This window comes from Somniosus microcephalus, unplaced genomic scaffold (assembly GCF_052327205.1).
Source record: "Somniosus microcephalus isolate GS21.2 unplaced genomic scaffold, FLI_Smic_1.0 unresolved_chr8, whole genome shotgun sequence".
Lineage (NCBI taxonomy): Eukaryota > Metazoa > Chordata > Chondrichthyes > Squaliformes > Somniosidae > Somniosus > Somniosus microcephalus.
This window is the reverse complement of record NW_028225186.1, coordinates 48094224-48109621: the sequence shown is the minus strand read 5'-3', so window position 1 is coordinate 48109621 and position 15398 is coordinate 48094224. Positions and strand designations below refer to the sequence as shown.

The 15398-nt window shown below is 45.6% G+C and overlaps 1 protein-coding gene across 1 annotated transcript in view; it reads left to right on the top strand.

Annotated features, from left to right (window-relative positions):
- Nucleotides 1–15398, top strand: part of LOC147086332 (uncharacterized) — a 38020-nt gene that overhangs the window by 19250 nt on the left and 3372 nt on the right. The gene's annotated exons all lie outside the window — the stretch shown is intronic.

Sequence of the window (15398 nt, the reverse complement as noted above, 5' to 3'; positions counted from 1 at the left end):
GCTGTTGTAATGTGGGGAAAGGTGCCAGCCAATTAATACTCGGGGACCCTCCGTTATTCCTTCCCCTGGCTTCCCTCAGAATCCTCGGATGGAAACCATCATGTCCCTGGGATTTGTCCCCCCTCCGTTTGAGGAACGTCTTCAGTCCCGTATCTTGTAGATTTTAAAAGCTCTTTAGAATAATTTGTCCGTGACGACACTGTTGTGGAGTATTTTAAACCAACACTCGACACGAGGTTTTAGATCGATAGTCAAGTTGTCTTTATTGCAATGGTGGGGAAACAGTCTGCTCTGTCTTAGCCAGACCTTTCCAAATTGGTACAGCAAACACTGCATTTTTATACATTACAATACACATGTCAAAATTCATTCCTGCCACCCGATTGGACCTTGGCCCACATGCACCTTCACTGATTGGTTGCCTATGCTGCGTTACATTAAAGCACCACCTTTATTATCGGCCGTTATCCCACAAGCTGTTGTTGCACCCATGACCTTTGTTTATGCCAGATGGGTCTCATCAACATTGTACTTCTGACTCATTGTCCTCCTTTCCTGCCTCTCTCGGCCTCTTTCATTGGTTTACTTCCCTGTCAGAACAGAACTTACATCCTCTTAGGTCTCTTATGGTTTCCACATCCGACTATGTTATCAACTTAGAAAAAGCTTACTACTGCAAAAGGCCCATTAGATTATTGTCTTTATTACACCATTCAGTGAAACTGCCAGCGATGTCAGTTTAACTCTTTCCCCACTGCAAGCCCCCCTTTTGGTACTTGGCCCTTGCCCAAGTTAAGCCACATGTAGAAGCATCGCTGTGCCTCCTGCCCCATGCGGTGATCGGGCGCTGGTTCGGGAGGCCCTGCATACCCATCATGTTTAGAGCAATCTTGTGTTTTCCGACTCGCTTTAGCTCTTTGTTTGGTCCGTTTCTTTTTACAAGCGGTGCATGCTGCTATTTCCCATCCTATAGCCATGACTAACTGTACTATCACTAATGTATGAGAAATGATGCGGATCCATGGGTGTATGTTGACATTCACTCCCCAATCCCACAGCTTCTCATACCACGGGACGTCCTGTAGCTCTACCTCAATGTCCCTTTTGTCGAAATCTCGACTCTCAATGGGACTCTGAAACGATCAGCTCCGGTAGATGTTCTTTTTTAATAAATTTTTACTTGTCGCAAGGAGAGCGTCCCGCTCAGTCAAAGGCTAGCAGAGACTCTCCAGAATTACAGATTAACAACACATTTATACAGTAAAGTAAACAGGTTATGGTTTCTTCATGTGTCTTTCAAGTCAGACAAAGGGACAAAGAATTCTTCAATCTTTAACTAAGTTTCTACATATTTCTAAAGTCTGGCGTAGCGAAAGACTATTGATAATACAATGGGTAGTTATTTATTCTAGACTATTTAATTAAGCCCATCAGTATTGAATGGAATGTAGATACTTCATACAGTATGTTTCTTCTGTTATCTGGTGGCCAAGCCTCTGGCCAGGTGGCTTGCGTAAGGTTCCCTTTACTCATGTAAATGGTCTTTGTTTACAATGCAGATAAGCAACAGTTTACAGTGCTTAGTCAAGGTTAATATGTTTAAGGAAGGAATAGAGGACATTTCTGCAGAGGCTTCTGGGAGGACCGGTGTTAAGTATGTGTATTGTATTGAACAATTAACACAAAGACTTAAACGTATAACTCAAACAGGTCTTTACTGGTTGGAGGTAGGGACTATACATAGGTCTTTACTTCATGCCCACAGGCGGGAACTGAGGGGAGATCAGTACCCACAGTACTATTTATACCCCTATGGCCAGGAGTGGTACTGCGTATCACTACGCCCAACAAGTAGTGCAGTCCTGTCCATAGGTTCAAAGTAGCACACATATTACATACACAACATTCCTCCCTTCCTAGCTTTACAGTCATCTCCCCATTTAACATAACGTAATAACATATATACATATATAACTTCAGGTTTACATAACAGAATAACATAGATACATAGATAACTTCATGTCAAAACAGATCACAGATTCAGTCTCTGCGGAAAACAGTTCACAGATTCAATCTCTGTGGTGGAGTCGGTTCACGTTGCTGGAGTGACTCATTCAATAGTCCTTCCATGGATTTAACAGTTTGAACTTCCGAACTGAATTGGCTCCGTTCGGAGGGACCACGTGTGTGATCTGGTAGAGGTAATAATGGTTCAGATGGGTCATCTTCTGTTTCGACTTTTCCTTTTCTGCTTCTTGGAGACTCTCTGGGCTCCACTGTCAGCTGCCAGCTGCATGCGCAGTTCCTCCTTCTCTCCCTCCTTTTTCCGTAGTAGAGCCACCTTCTCCCGATGTTCCGTAGACTTTCGGTGCTCCTCCATGATTTCTGTATGGTGGGAGTCGAAGTTACAAGTTGGGCAGGACAGGACATAGTAATATTCGGTGTCGTCCTGATCTAGGCCAGCGAGAGGGTCTTCTATTTCCTCCATACCCAGCTGGGCGTTAGCCAGCTTTTGTTCCAAGTCCAGACATCTTTCCTGAAGAGACTTCTTCATGCGTACCTCTTCATCCAGCTTTTTCTGGGCTTTCAGCAAGTCGTTTACTAATGACCTCATTTGAGATTTTACTACTTCAACTTCTTTTGGAGATTGATTGATCGGACTATTCAATCCCTCTACCGGAGCAGCTGTTTCAGCGGTCTGTTGTTCTACGTTGACGTGAGTCAGCGTACTTTTGGCATCCAAGGGCTGCTCTGTTGCAGTCATCTCAGTCTGTGTTGCCACCTCAGCTCTTCCAATAACCTTTGAGAGCTCCGAACCCCTTTCGTTTGAATATTGAAGTTCGTGTTCAAGTTTTTCCCATTTCAGAGTCCTGTCCTTCAGCATATGCAGGAGTTGGCTGACCGTTAACTCCTCTGACATCAGACGTTTTGTGTGCTCCTGCTCCATTTTCTCCATCAGCTGCTTCTGTTGTCTTTCCAGATTCTCCAACTCTATATCAAAGAACTCTTTCGTTGCATTCAACTCTTGCTCACAACGGCGAAGCATTTGTTCTAATTGCTGTTGTAGTTTGAAATGGAGTTGAGTTCGAGCCCGGTGTCCCTCAGAAATGGGCACATCAGTAGACTTGCCAGACTCAGAATCCACAGTTAAACTATGTTGTTGTTGCTCAGTGGAATTCTGTGCTGAAACTTTGTCTTTTGCACCTGAGTTGGGCTTACCATCATCCGTTCCAGAGTCTGGGCCGACTATCTTCACCGAGTTCTCACTCGTTATTGTTTGTAGGAAATGCTAGTCCATATTCATTTTCCTAATCCACTCCCGTCCTAGTAGTGGAGAACCTCCTTCAGATATCACATATAAGTCCATTATTTGACTGTCTTCGCCCTTGTGGACCACTGCAACCTCTATTTTCCCGATGGGGTACACTCTTTGCCCCGTGTATGTTTTCAATATAATCCCCGTATCCTGTAGGGGAATATGTTGGAATAACTTTCCGTAATCTTTCTTATTTATGACCGTCAATGCCGATCCAGTGTCCAATTCCAGTTTTACTTGGACTCCTTCTATCTGAAGAGTGACCCAAATTGTCTGGAGGTCTGCACCCTTACCAGCGTTGAGTACTCTTAAGCTAGCCAGTTCATTACAGCTTAAGCTAGCCAGTTCATTACTGCTAGCGTCTGAATCGGACTCCTGTTCGGTCACCTTGTGTACCTTTGCGTATTTTCCTTGCGGTGACTTCTTGTTGCTGGTCTTCTTCCCTGACCTGCATACTCTAGCTATATGTCCAAGCCTACCACAAGTTCTACATTCTTGGTTTTTAAACCAACACTGGTTCTGATCATGCGTTGTCTTTCCACAACGATAACATTTGCCAGAACTCACACCCAATTTGTGTGCACTGAGCTCCGGTGACCGTCGCTGCATTACTGCCGTGCCTCTCGCTGCGGCTTCGTGTGCTGCTGCCATAGTGACCGCCTTCTCAAGCGTCAGCTCATTCTCCTCGAGCAGTCGCTTTTGTGTATCCTGTTTAAATAAACCACACACAAATTTGTCTCGAAGTGCCTCTGTCAGTCCCGTTCCAAACTGGCAATATTTCGCTAATTTACGCAATTCCAGCAAATAATCAGCATTGCTTTCATGCTGTAGCTGCCTTCTGTCGTAAAATTTAAATCGTTCCGCTAGCATCAGCGGCGTGGGGTTTAGATGATCTTTCAGGACAGTAACAATCTCATCGAACGTCTTATCCGCCGGTTCATCTGGTGATAACAGGTGTTTCAATTGCCCGTATGTCTTCGCACCCATTAAATTTAATAATGTTAGAGCTTTATCTTGGTCACGAATTTTATTGGCCTTACAATAATTTTTTACTCTTTCAACATATATGGCCCAATCTTCGAGGTCACTATCAAAGGTGCTAATATTCCCGTGTTTAGGCATTGTAGATTTGCAATTTCTCAGATTTTATTTTGTTTACTTGTTATCAAAGATGGCGGCTTCCCGCTCTTGCCGTCGTCCTCCGCCCACAAAATGGCGGTTTTCCCGCGCTTGGCGGTCTTCACCCGTCCCCCCGACGCCGTCTCCCTTCAGCCCCCGAGTGCGGCCCTTATCTTTGGTTCCGATCGCTGGCCCGCGCTGCGCCTCGCACTTGAAGCGGCTCCCGGCCTCTGGCTTACCCGCTCGCGCTTTTCACCGCGGCTCTTATCAGGGATTGCGATCGCCCTTATCTTCTCCAACTTCCCCAGCCCTGTCTTTGCAGCCAACACTGCACGGCTTACCCCACCACCTAGGTTGAACAAGGAAACTGCAGAAAGACTTCTGTCAGTCGCTGGAAGCTGTCAGGATGTTTGCTGCACTCCAGTGCTCAGTCGCTGATGGAGGCTTCAGAGTCCTAAAGCCTGTCGCTTCTAGTGGGGTGGTGATGTTTGAAACCTCTCTTCAACTGCCGCAGGGTAAGAACCTGACTCGTCGCCAGTGTTAAGTATGTGTATTGTATTGAACAATTAACACAAAGACTTAAACGTATAACTCAAACAGGTCTTTACTGGTTGGAGGTAGGGACTATACATAGGTCTTTACTTCATGCCCACAGGCGGGAACTGAGGGGAGATCAGTACCCACAGTACTATTTATACCCCTATGGCCAGGAGTGGTACTGCGTATCACTACGCCCAACAAGTAGTGCAGTCCTGTCCATAGGTTCAAAGTAGCACACATATTACATACACAACAACCGGGACTCCATTTTGTTTGTCAAAAAGGGGCACATGTAACTATATTCAGCTTTAAAAGGTACATTTCCACCCTTTCTAACTCCCCAAGATCCCTTTGCAGCACTATGTACTGTTTCACCATCTTACTTAAATCCTCTTTCATTTCTTGCAGATCCTCTTGCAGGCGGGGTATTGGGGCCCTGACTGGATCTTCATAATTAACCAACTCATCCTTTAGACTATCTGGCACATTTAGTTTTATCTCCTCCCTTGAATGTACATACACCAATCTGGTGTGTCCAATTGTCACAGGGACCTTTGGCGTAAAGCAAAAGTTAGGCATTGTGATTGCACATACAAGGTTACTATATTGGTACTCGGTCTCTGTGGTGGCTATACAATACTCCCCTTCGCCTCTATATCTCGAGCGGGTGTGATGGTGATCAACGTGATAATTCCAACACACATCCCTCTGTCTTATTATAGCCGCACTCATCCTTACGGCCTTCTCCTACCGGATGTGGGCATATCGTAAGCGTGCCTTTCCCGTGGCATCCGTTTAGGGAGACTCCTCTCATAGTACCATTCTTCCTGATGGCATAGGTATCAATTGGATAGTATTGGAGATATGTCTCGCCCCTCACTATGCCTATGTTTGTTACCTGGTACTGTGGGTATGGAGTCATGTCTAGTCCCACCACTGGTATCAGGAGTACCATGCCTATCATTGCTGTCACTTCTGCTTTACATTTTTGTATCACTGGATATACTCTGGTCATCCCTTTGAGGGTACAAGCACTCCGAGGGCCTGGATTATGGCTCAGGCCATAGAGCTGTGTGCTGTTAATCCAGTGTGGTACCTCGCCTCGCTCTATCTGTGCCAGATTATGTTTTAACTGTCCGGTGATCCATTGGCCATAGGCATGACACAAGCCTCTCCCTACCCCGTCTTTTGCCTGTTCCTCATCTCTATGGTTTAGTTTGTTGATAATGCTAGCATGGTCCTCTATAACCTTGATTCCCTCGAGTAATTTCCTTATCGTATGTCCTCCCAACTCTGATCCTTGTCGAACCAAACCAGTTTCCTTCTCTAAAATCTGTTGTATTACCCTTTGTAGTCGTTCCACATGGCTCTGGACTCCTTGTATATCTAGGGCATTAATGAATGATGTCCCCGTGTTTATTCCCGTGAGTATATCGGTTCCTAAGCTCCTCTTAATCCTTTGGTGGAATGCAGCATGTCCCCTGAAACTAGTGGCCCCTGTCGGATCATCAGCTTGGTTAATGACATTCTTCATCGTATATGCTTACAATTCTCTAGTTTTAGTAAACCTTTCACAATATCCTGGCCATTGTAACATGGTTAAGTTCATTAGTACCGGTACGATTTTGTGTCTCCCGTTACGACACAATTGTTCTCCCTTGGTAAATAATGCTAGTCCATTCATGGGTCCAGGTTTCATATCTGGACATTGTAGCATCCTCGGTTCGCTTGTCTCTTCTTTCTGTGTATTGGGAGCCGTGGATGAGACTCCGAATGTGATTGTTCCATTAAAACATGGTGCTTCTTCATCATGTACTTGTCGTGTAATGTGGGATGTCCCTTTGCTTATTTCGTGTCCCAGCAGTAATCCCACCTTCATGGTGAAGTTTCCCTGTAAATTAAGCAGAAGCCTGGTCGTCACCAGAGGTTAGTTTATCACCGGTGTTTATTCCATTGTTCCTGTGGGATTTAAGATCAGATGGGTTATTGCTTTATCGTTTTAATTGGGTCCAATGTTTCCATCTACCCTTTCCCCTCATATCTATACATGCGCACGTATCGCTGGTCATGATAACCTCAAATGTTCTGGTCCAGCTAGGTGAGAATCCCGATCTCTCTGGCAATATTTTAACAAATACCTGCTCGCCCACCTTGGGTAGGGACTCCGAGGCCCCCTGCTTTTGTATATTTTTATCTCTGATGTCTTGTTGTTCTTGAACTTCTTGTTTGAGCTCCTTCAATTGATTATCCAATGTTTGTACGTATTTCCTAATTTTATCTTTTAAGGGTCCTAGTCCCTCGCTACCAGATGCTACTCCTTCCGGCAGACACATTGCTCGTCCAGTCCTGAGTTCAGATGGTGTCAGTCCGGTCACCCTGTGATCCTTTTTCCATATTCCATCTCTACCTCTGGCTGCGCCTCTCTTTGTCCACTGCTCCTGCTCCTCCATTTCAGTCTCCTCTTGGATTCTTTTAATGTTCACTTCCTCTGCTGTTATTCTACCTGCTGCTCTTGCTGCCTGATCAGCTAGCATATTTCCTGTTTGTTGCTCGCTCACTATCTTGCGGTGTGCCTTTATTTTAATCACTGCTACCTCTTCTCCTTTTACCACTTCTACTAGGTCTCTCACTACCTCCTCATGCTGTATTGGTCCTCCTCCGGAGGTTACATATCCTCTCCTATTCCACGCTATCATATAAACATGCACTACCCCAAACGCATACCCACTATCGGTGTATATATTTACTCGTTTTCCTTTTGCCAATGTCAATGTTTCTGTGAGAGCCACTGGTTCTGCTACTTGAGCTGAGGTTCCCCCTTCAAGCCCTCCCTTAGCGACTGTTTCTCCGTTCTTGGATACTACTGCCCAACCGTGTGTGGCTCCCCATTTATATCTCGGCGCGATCCGTCTACATAAAAGGTGTTTTGGGGATTTTCAAGGGGCGATTCTGATACGGTTCCTCTGACCTCTTCTTCGAGTACTAACTGACACTTGTGTGCCTCACCCTCTGTTAGCATTCCCTCTGCGGGGTTGACTCTGTGTTCCCTTATGATCTGGACTAATCTGTCCTTGGGTATCAATACTGCTTCCCAAGCTGCCCTCCTTCTGTCTGATACAGCCTTCATTTTGCCTGTGTTTAGCAGGTCCACACTGTGTTGTGTGTGTAATATCAGCTGTCCTGACATAGTGACAGGCTCGCATATCTGCACCGCCCATGCGGCGCAGTCGAGGGCCGCCACACATCGCGCCATTCCTTTAGCCACGGGGGTTTGTTGGGTGGAGTAATAGGCAATTGGCCTCATATCTCCCCCGTACTCTTGGGTGACTACAGCATTATAGAAGTTCCCGTCTATACTATAATATATATGGAATGGTTTGACTATATTTGGCAATCCTAGTGCGGGTGCGGATGTCAGGGCTGCTTTTAATTTTACATAAGCCTTGTCATGCTCCGATTCCCATCCTATCTTATCAGTGGCGGGTCTCCCCCTTTAACTAACCGTTAAATCGGCTCTGCTTTCCCTGCAAAGTCTGATATAAAATTCCTGCAGTAGTTAAACAGTCCCAACACTTTCCTTACTCCCCGGACGGTCACTGGCCTTGGCATGTCTTTTATGGCTGCCTTTTGTTCCTGCGGGAGTGCCTTATACCCCTGGCTAATCTCGTGCCCCAGATACTTTACTTTGGACAGTCCAACCTTTGCCTTTTTTTGGGGGGTTCAGTTTAAAGCCAGCTTTCTTAAGTGTCTGGAGGGTGGCTAGTAATGCCCACACAGGTTCGAATCCTGTTTGTGATGCCAATTGTTGTGGCGTATTTTAAACCAACACTCGACACACGGTTTTAGATCGATAGTCAAGTTGTCTTTATTGCCCCGGTGGGGAGACAGTCTGCTCTGTCTTAGCCAGACCTTTCCAAATTGCCACAGCAAACACTACATTTTTATACATTACAATACACATGGCCATCTCATGCACAATTCATTCCTACCACCCAATTGGACCGTGGCCCGCATGCATCTTCACTGATTGGTTGCCTATGCCGCGTTACATTAAAGTACCGCCTTATTATCGGAAAAGTATATGTCAAGCTGTTGTTGCACCTCTGACCTCTGTTGGTTCCATGTCTGGCTATGTTATCTCCACTGCCAATTCAGCAACTTAGAAAAAGCTTATTACTGCAAAGTATGGTCTTTATTACACCATTCAGTGAAACTGCCAGCGATGTCCGTTTAACTCTTTCCCCACTGCAACACTCCTCCTCCTTGATTGCAATGTCTACATCGTCCCTCTCTTTTGTGAAAACAGATGCAAAGTCTTCATTAAGAACCATATTCATGTCTTCCGCTTCCACACACAGGTTACCTTTATAGTCCCTAATAGGCTCCACTTGTTTTCCTTGCCAATATTTTTTCATGCCCTCTCTTTGCTTTTCTTCTTTCAAATAGTGCCATAGGATCTTTGATGTCCACCTGAGAGAGCAGACGGGGCCTCGGTTTAACGTCTACTCCAAAAATCGGCACCTCCAACAGTGCAGCACTCCCTCAGCACTGCACTGGAGTGTCAGCCTAGATTTTTGTGCTCAAGTCTCTGGAGTGGGACTTGAACCCACAACTTTCTGACTCCGAGGCAAGAGTGCTACCAACTGAGCCACTGGCTGACACTAAAGAACAAGCAGTTCTGATGGGTCAGAGCGATCATAATATGATCGAATTCTTCATTAAGATGGAGAATGAAGTAGTTGACTCAGAGACTAGGGTCCTGAATTTAAATAAAGGAAACTACGATGGTATGAGGCGCGAGTTGGGTAGGATTGATTGGGGAATGTCACTCAAAGGGTTGATGGTGGATAGGCAATGGCAAACATTCAAAGATTGCATGGATGAACTATCGAATTTGTTCATCCCTGTTTGGCATAAAAATAAAACAAAGAAGGTGACTCAACTGTGGCTAACAAGGGAAATTAGGGATAGCCCTGACAACATTCCGGCAATAGTACTGAAGACTTGTGCTCCAGAACTAGCTGCGCCCCGAGCCAAGCTGTTCCAGTACAGCTACAACACTGGCATCTACCTGGCAATGTGGAAAATTGCCCAAGTATGTCCTGTCTACAAAAAGCAGGACAAATCCGACCCGGCCAATTACTGTCCCATCAGTCTACTCTCAATCATCAGCAAAGTGATGGAAGGTGTCGTCGACAGTGCTATCAAGCAGCACTTACTCAGCAATAACCTGCTAACTGATGCCCAGTTTGGGTTCCGCCAGGGCCACTCAGCTCCTGACCTCATTACAGCCTTGGTCCAAACATGGACAAAAGAGCTGAACTCAAGAGGTGAGGTGAGAGTGACTGCCCTTGACATCAAGGCAGCATTTGATCGAGTGTGGCATCAAGGAGCCCTAGCAAAACTGAAGTCAATGGGAATCAAGGGGAAAACTCTCCATTGGTTGGAATCATACCTAGCACAAAGGAAATTGGCTGTGGTTGTTGGAGGCCATTCATCTCAATCACATGACATCACTGCAGGAGTTCCTCAGGGCAGTGTCCTAGGCCCAACCATCTTCAGCTGTTTCATCAATGACCTTCCCTCCATCATAATGTCAGAAGTGGGGATGTTCGCTGATGATTGCACACTGTTCAGCACCATTCGAGACTCGTCAGATACTGACGCAGTCCGTGTCCATATGCAGCAAGACCTGGACAACATTCAGACTTGGGCTGACAAGTGGCAAGTAACATTCGCACCACACAAGTGCCAGGCAATGACCATCTCCAACAAGCGAGACTCTAACCATCTCCCCTTGACATTCAATGGCATTACCATCGCTGAATCCCCCACTATCAACATCCTGGGGGTTACCATTGATCAGAAACTGAACTGGACCAGCCATATAAATACTGTGGCTACAAGAGCAGGCCAGAGGCTGGGAATTCTGTGGCGAGTGTCTCACCTGACTCCCCAAAGCCTTTCCACCATCTACAAGGCACAAGTCAGGAGTGTGATGGAATACTCTCCACTTGCCTGGATGAGTGCAGCGCCAACAACACTCAAGAAGCTCGACACCATTCAGGATAAAGCAGCCCGCTTGATTGGCACTCCATCCACATTCAACATTCACTCCCTCCACCACTGGCGCACTGTGGCTGCAGTGTGTACCATCTACAAGATGCACTGCAGCAACTCGCCAAAGCTCCTTCAACAGCACCTTCCAAACCCACGACCTCTACCACTTAGAAGGACAAGGGCAGCAGATGCATGGGAACATCACCACCTACAAGTTCCCCTCCAAGCCACACACCATCCTGACTTGGACCTGTATCGCCGTTCCTCCACTGTCGCTGGGCCAAAATCCTGGAACTCCCTTCCTAACAGCATTGTGGGTGTACCTACACCATATGGACTGCAGCGGTTCAAGAAGGCGGCTCACCACCATCTTCTCAAGGGCAATTAGGGATGGGCACTAAATGCAGGCCTAGCCAGTGACACCCAATCCCATCAACGAATTTTTAAAAAGCATAAGATCCAAGTAGAGGACATATAAATTGGCCAGAAAAAGCAGTAAACCTGAGGATTGGGAGCAGTTTAAGATTCAGCAAAGGAGGACAAAGGGATTAATTAAGAGGGGGAAAATAGAGTATGAGAGTAAGCTTTCAGGGAACATAAAAACTGACTGTAAAAGCTTTTATAGATATATGAAGAGAAAAAGATTGGTGAAGTCAAGCGTAGGTCCCTTGCAGTCAGAATCAGGGGAATTTATAATGGGGAACAAAGAAATGGCAGACCAATTAAATACATACTTTGGTTCTGTCTTCACAAAGGAGGACACAAATAACTTCCCAGAGAGGTCGGGGAACATAGGGTCTAATGAGAGGGAGGAACTGAATGAAGTCAGTATTTGTAGGGAAATGGTGTTAGGGAAATTGACGGGATTGAAGGCCGATAAATCCCCAGGGCCTGATAATCTACATACAGGGTACTTAAGGAAGTGGCCCTAGAAATAGTAGATGCATTGCTGGTCATCTTCCAAAATTCAATAGACTCTGGAACAGTACCCATGGATTGGAGGGTAGCTAATGTTACCCCACTATTCAAAAAAGGTGATAGATAGGAAACGGGGAATTATAGACCGGTGCACCTGACATCGGTAGTGGGGAAAATGCTAGAGTCCATTATAAAAGATGTAATAGCAAAGCACTTGGAAAACAGTGACAGGATCGGACAAAGTCAACATGGATTTACAAAAGGTAAAACGTGCTTGACTAATCTACTGGAATTTTTTGAGGATTTCATAGTTTCATAGAGATAGGAACAGGAGTAGGCCATTCGGCCCTTCGAGCCTGCTCCGCCATTCAATGAGATCATGGCTGATCTTCGTCTGAGATCTTAGCTGATCTTACCAGTTCAGTACCCCGTCCCCGCCTTTTCTCCGTAACCCTTAATCCCCTTAGCCTTCAGAAATATATCCAATTCTCTCTTGAAAATATTTATTGAATTAGCCTTCACAGCCCTCTGTGGCAGGGAATTCCACAGGCTCACCACTCTTTGAGTGAAGAAATTCTTCCTCATCTCTGTTTTAAATGATTTGCCCGCTATTTTTAGACTGTGGCCCCTGGTTCTGTGCTCCCCTGCCATTGGAAACATTCTCTCTGAATTCAGCCTGTCCAGGCCTGCCATAATTTTATATGTTTCGATGAGATCCCCTCTCAATCTTCTAAACTCCAGTGAGTACAAGCCCAAACTATTCAATCTCTCCTCGTAGGTCATTCCCGCCATTCCAGGTATCAGCCTGGTGAATCGCCGCTGCACTCTTTCCATGGCAAGAACATCCTTCCGCAGATGGGGCGACCAAAACTGTACACAATACTCCAGATGCGGTCTCACCAGCACCTTGTACAGCTGTAGTAAGGTATCCCTATTCCTATACTCGAACCCCCTTGATATGAAGGCCAACATACCATTTGCCTTCTTAATCGCCTGTTGCACCTGCATGCTCTCCTTCAGTGACTGGTGCACAAGAACACCCAGGTCCCTCTGCACTTCCCCATCTCCCAATCTATTGCCATTTAGATAATAATCTACCCTCCTGTTTTTACCCCCAAAGTGGATAACCTCGCATTTATCCACATTATAGTGCATCTGCCACGTATCCGCCCATTCCCCCAACCTGTCCAAATCGCACTGTAGCCTCCTGACATCCTCATCAGAGCCCACCCCTCCTCCTAGTTTAGTGTCGTCAGCGAATTTGGAAATATTGCATCCAATTCCCTGATCCAGATCATTTATATATATTGTGAACAGCTGGGGTCCCAGGACAGATCCTTGCGGCACCCCGCTGGTCACTGCCTGCCACTCCGAAAACGAGCCGTTTATTCCAACTCTCTGTTTTCTATCCGCCAGCCAGTTCTCTATCCACGTTAATACTTTGCCCCCAATCCCATGAGCCTTAATTTTGCATGATAATCTTTTGTGTGGAACCTTATCGAAGGCTTTCTGGAAGTCAAGGTACACCACATCCACTGGCTCTCCCCCATCTATTTTACCAGTTACTTCCTCAAAAAATTCCAGCAGATTAGTCAAACACGATTTACCCTTTGTAAATCCATGTTGACTCTGTCCGATCCTTTCCCCATTTGTCAAGTGCTCCGCTATTTTATCCTTAATAATGGACTCTAGCATTTTGCCCACAACCGATGTAAGGCTTACTGGTCTATAATTCCCTGCTTTCTCTCTACCCCCCTTTTTAAATATTGGGGTAACATTAGCTACCCTCCAATCCACGGGTACTGTTCCCGAGTCAATGGAGTTCCGGAAGATGATCCTTAGAGCATCTGCTATCTCCAGGGCCACCTCCTTAAGTACCCTAGGATGTAGTTTATCAGGCCCCGGGGATTTGTCGGCCTTCAGTCCCCTCAACTTACCCAACACCATATCCCTAGAGATACTAATTTCTGTCAGCTCCTCCCTCTCATTAGTCCCTATGTTTGCCGATATTCCTGGGAGGTTATTTGTGTCCTCCTTTGTGAATACAGAACCAAAGTATGAGTTTAATCGGTCTGCCATTTCCTTATTCTCCATTATATATTCTCCCGAATCGGACTGCAAGGGACCGACTTGGGATTTTACCAGTCTTTTCCTCCTGATATACCGATAAAAGCTTTTGCAGTCTGTCTTTATGTTTGCTGCAAGTTTACTTTCGTATTCTATTTTCCCCTTCCTGATTAATCCCTTTGTCCTCTTTTGCTGTATCCTGTACTGCCCCCAATCTTCCGGTCTGGTGCTTTTTTTTGCCAGTTGATATGCCCTTTTTTTTGATTTTATGCTGTCCCTAATTTCCCTCGTTATCCACGGTTGAGCCACCTTTTTAGGTTTATTTTTATGCCAAACCGGTATAAACATGTTCTGGAATTCTTCCATTCTATCTTTGAATGCTTGCCATTGTCTATCCACTGTCAATCCCCCCAGAAACACCACCCAATCAATCTTACCCAATTCCCGTCTCATACCCTCGTAATTCCCTTTATTTAAGTTCTGGACCTTAGTCTCTGATTCAATTTCCTCACTCTCCATCTCGACTGAGAGCTCGATCATATTATGATCGCTCTGACCCAAGGGGCCTCGTACAAGAAGATTGCTGATAAGTCCCTTCTCATTGCACAATACCCAGTCTAAAATGGCCTGATCTCGAGTCGGCTCCTCGACATATTGGTCCAGATAACCGTCCCGAAAACATTCCAGGAATTCCTCCTCCTCAGAATTTTTACTAATTTGGGTAGTCCAATCAATATGTAAATTAAAGTCACCCATGATGACAGCTGTGCTCTTATCGCACGCTTCTCTAATTTCCCTTATTATGCCTTCCCTCACCTCCATATTACTATTTGGAGGCCTATATATCACACCCACTAACGTTTTCCTCCCCTTGCTATTTCTCATTTCTACCCATACAGATTCCGTTTCATCCGAGTTAATATCCTTCCTTTCCATTGCATTAATCCCCTCCTTTACCAGCAATGCTACCCCACCTCCCCTACCTTTTTGCCGATCCTTCCTAAATATTGTATATCCCTGGATGTTAAGTTCCCAGCCTTGCCCACCCTGCAGCCACGTTTCTGTAATCCCAATCAAATCATACTTGTTTACCTCTATTTCCACAACTAATTCATCCACCTTGTATGTAACTGGTAAAATAGATAAGGGAAAACCAGTGGATGTGGTGTATTTGGATTTTCAGAAGGCTTTCGATAAGGTCCCGCATAAGAGATTAGCGTGTAAAGTTAAGGCACATGGGATTGGGTGCAAGGTATTGTCTTGGATAGAGAACTGGTTGGCAGACAGAAAGCAAAGAGTTGGAATAAACGGGTCTTTTTCCGAGTGGCAGGCAGTGACTCGTGGGGTAACGCAGGGATCGGTCCTAGGACCCCAGCTA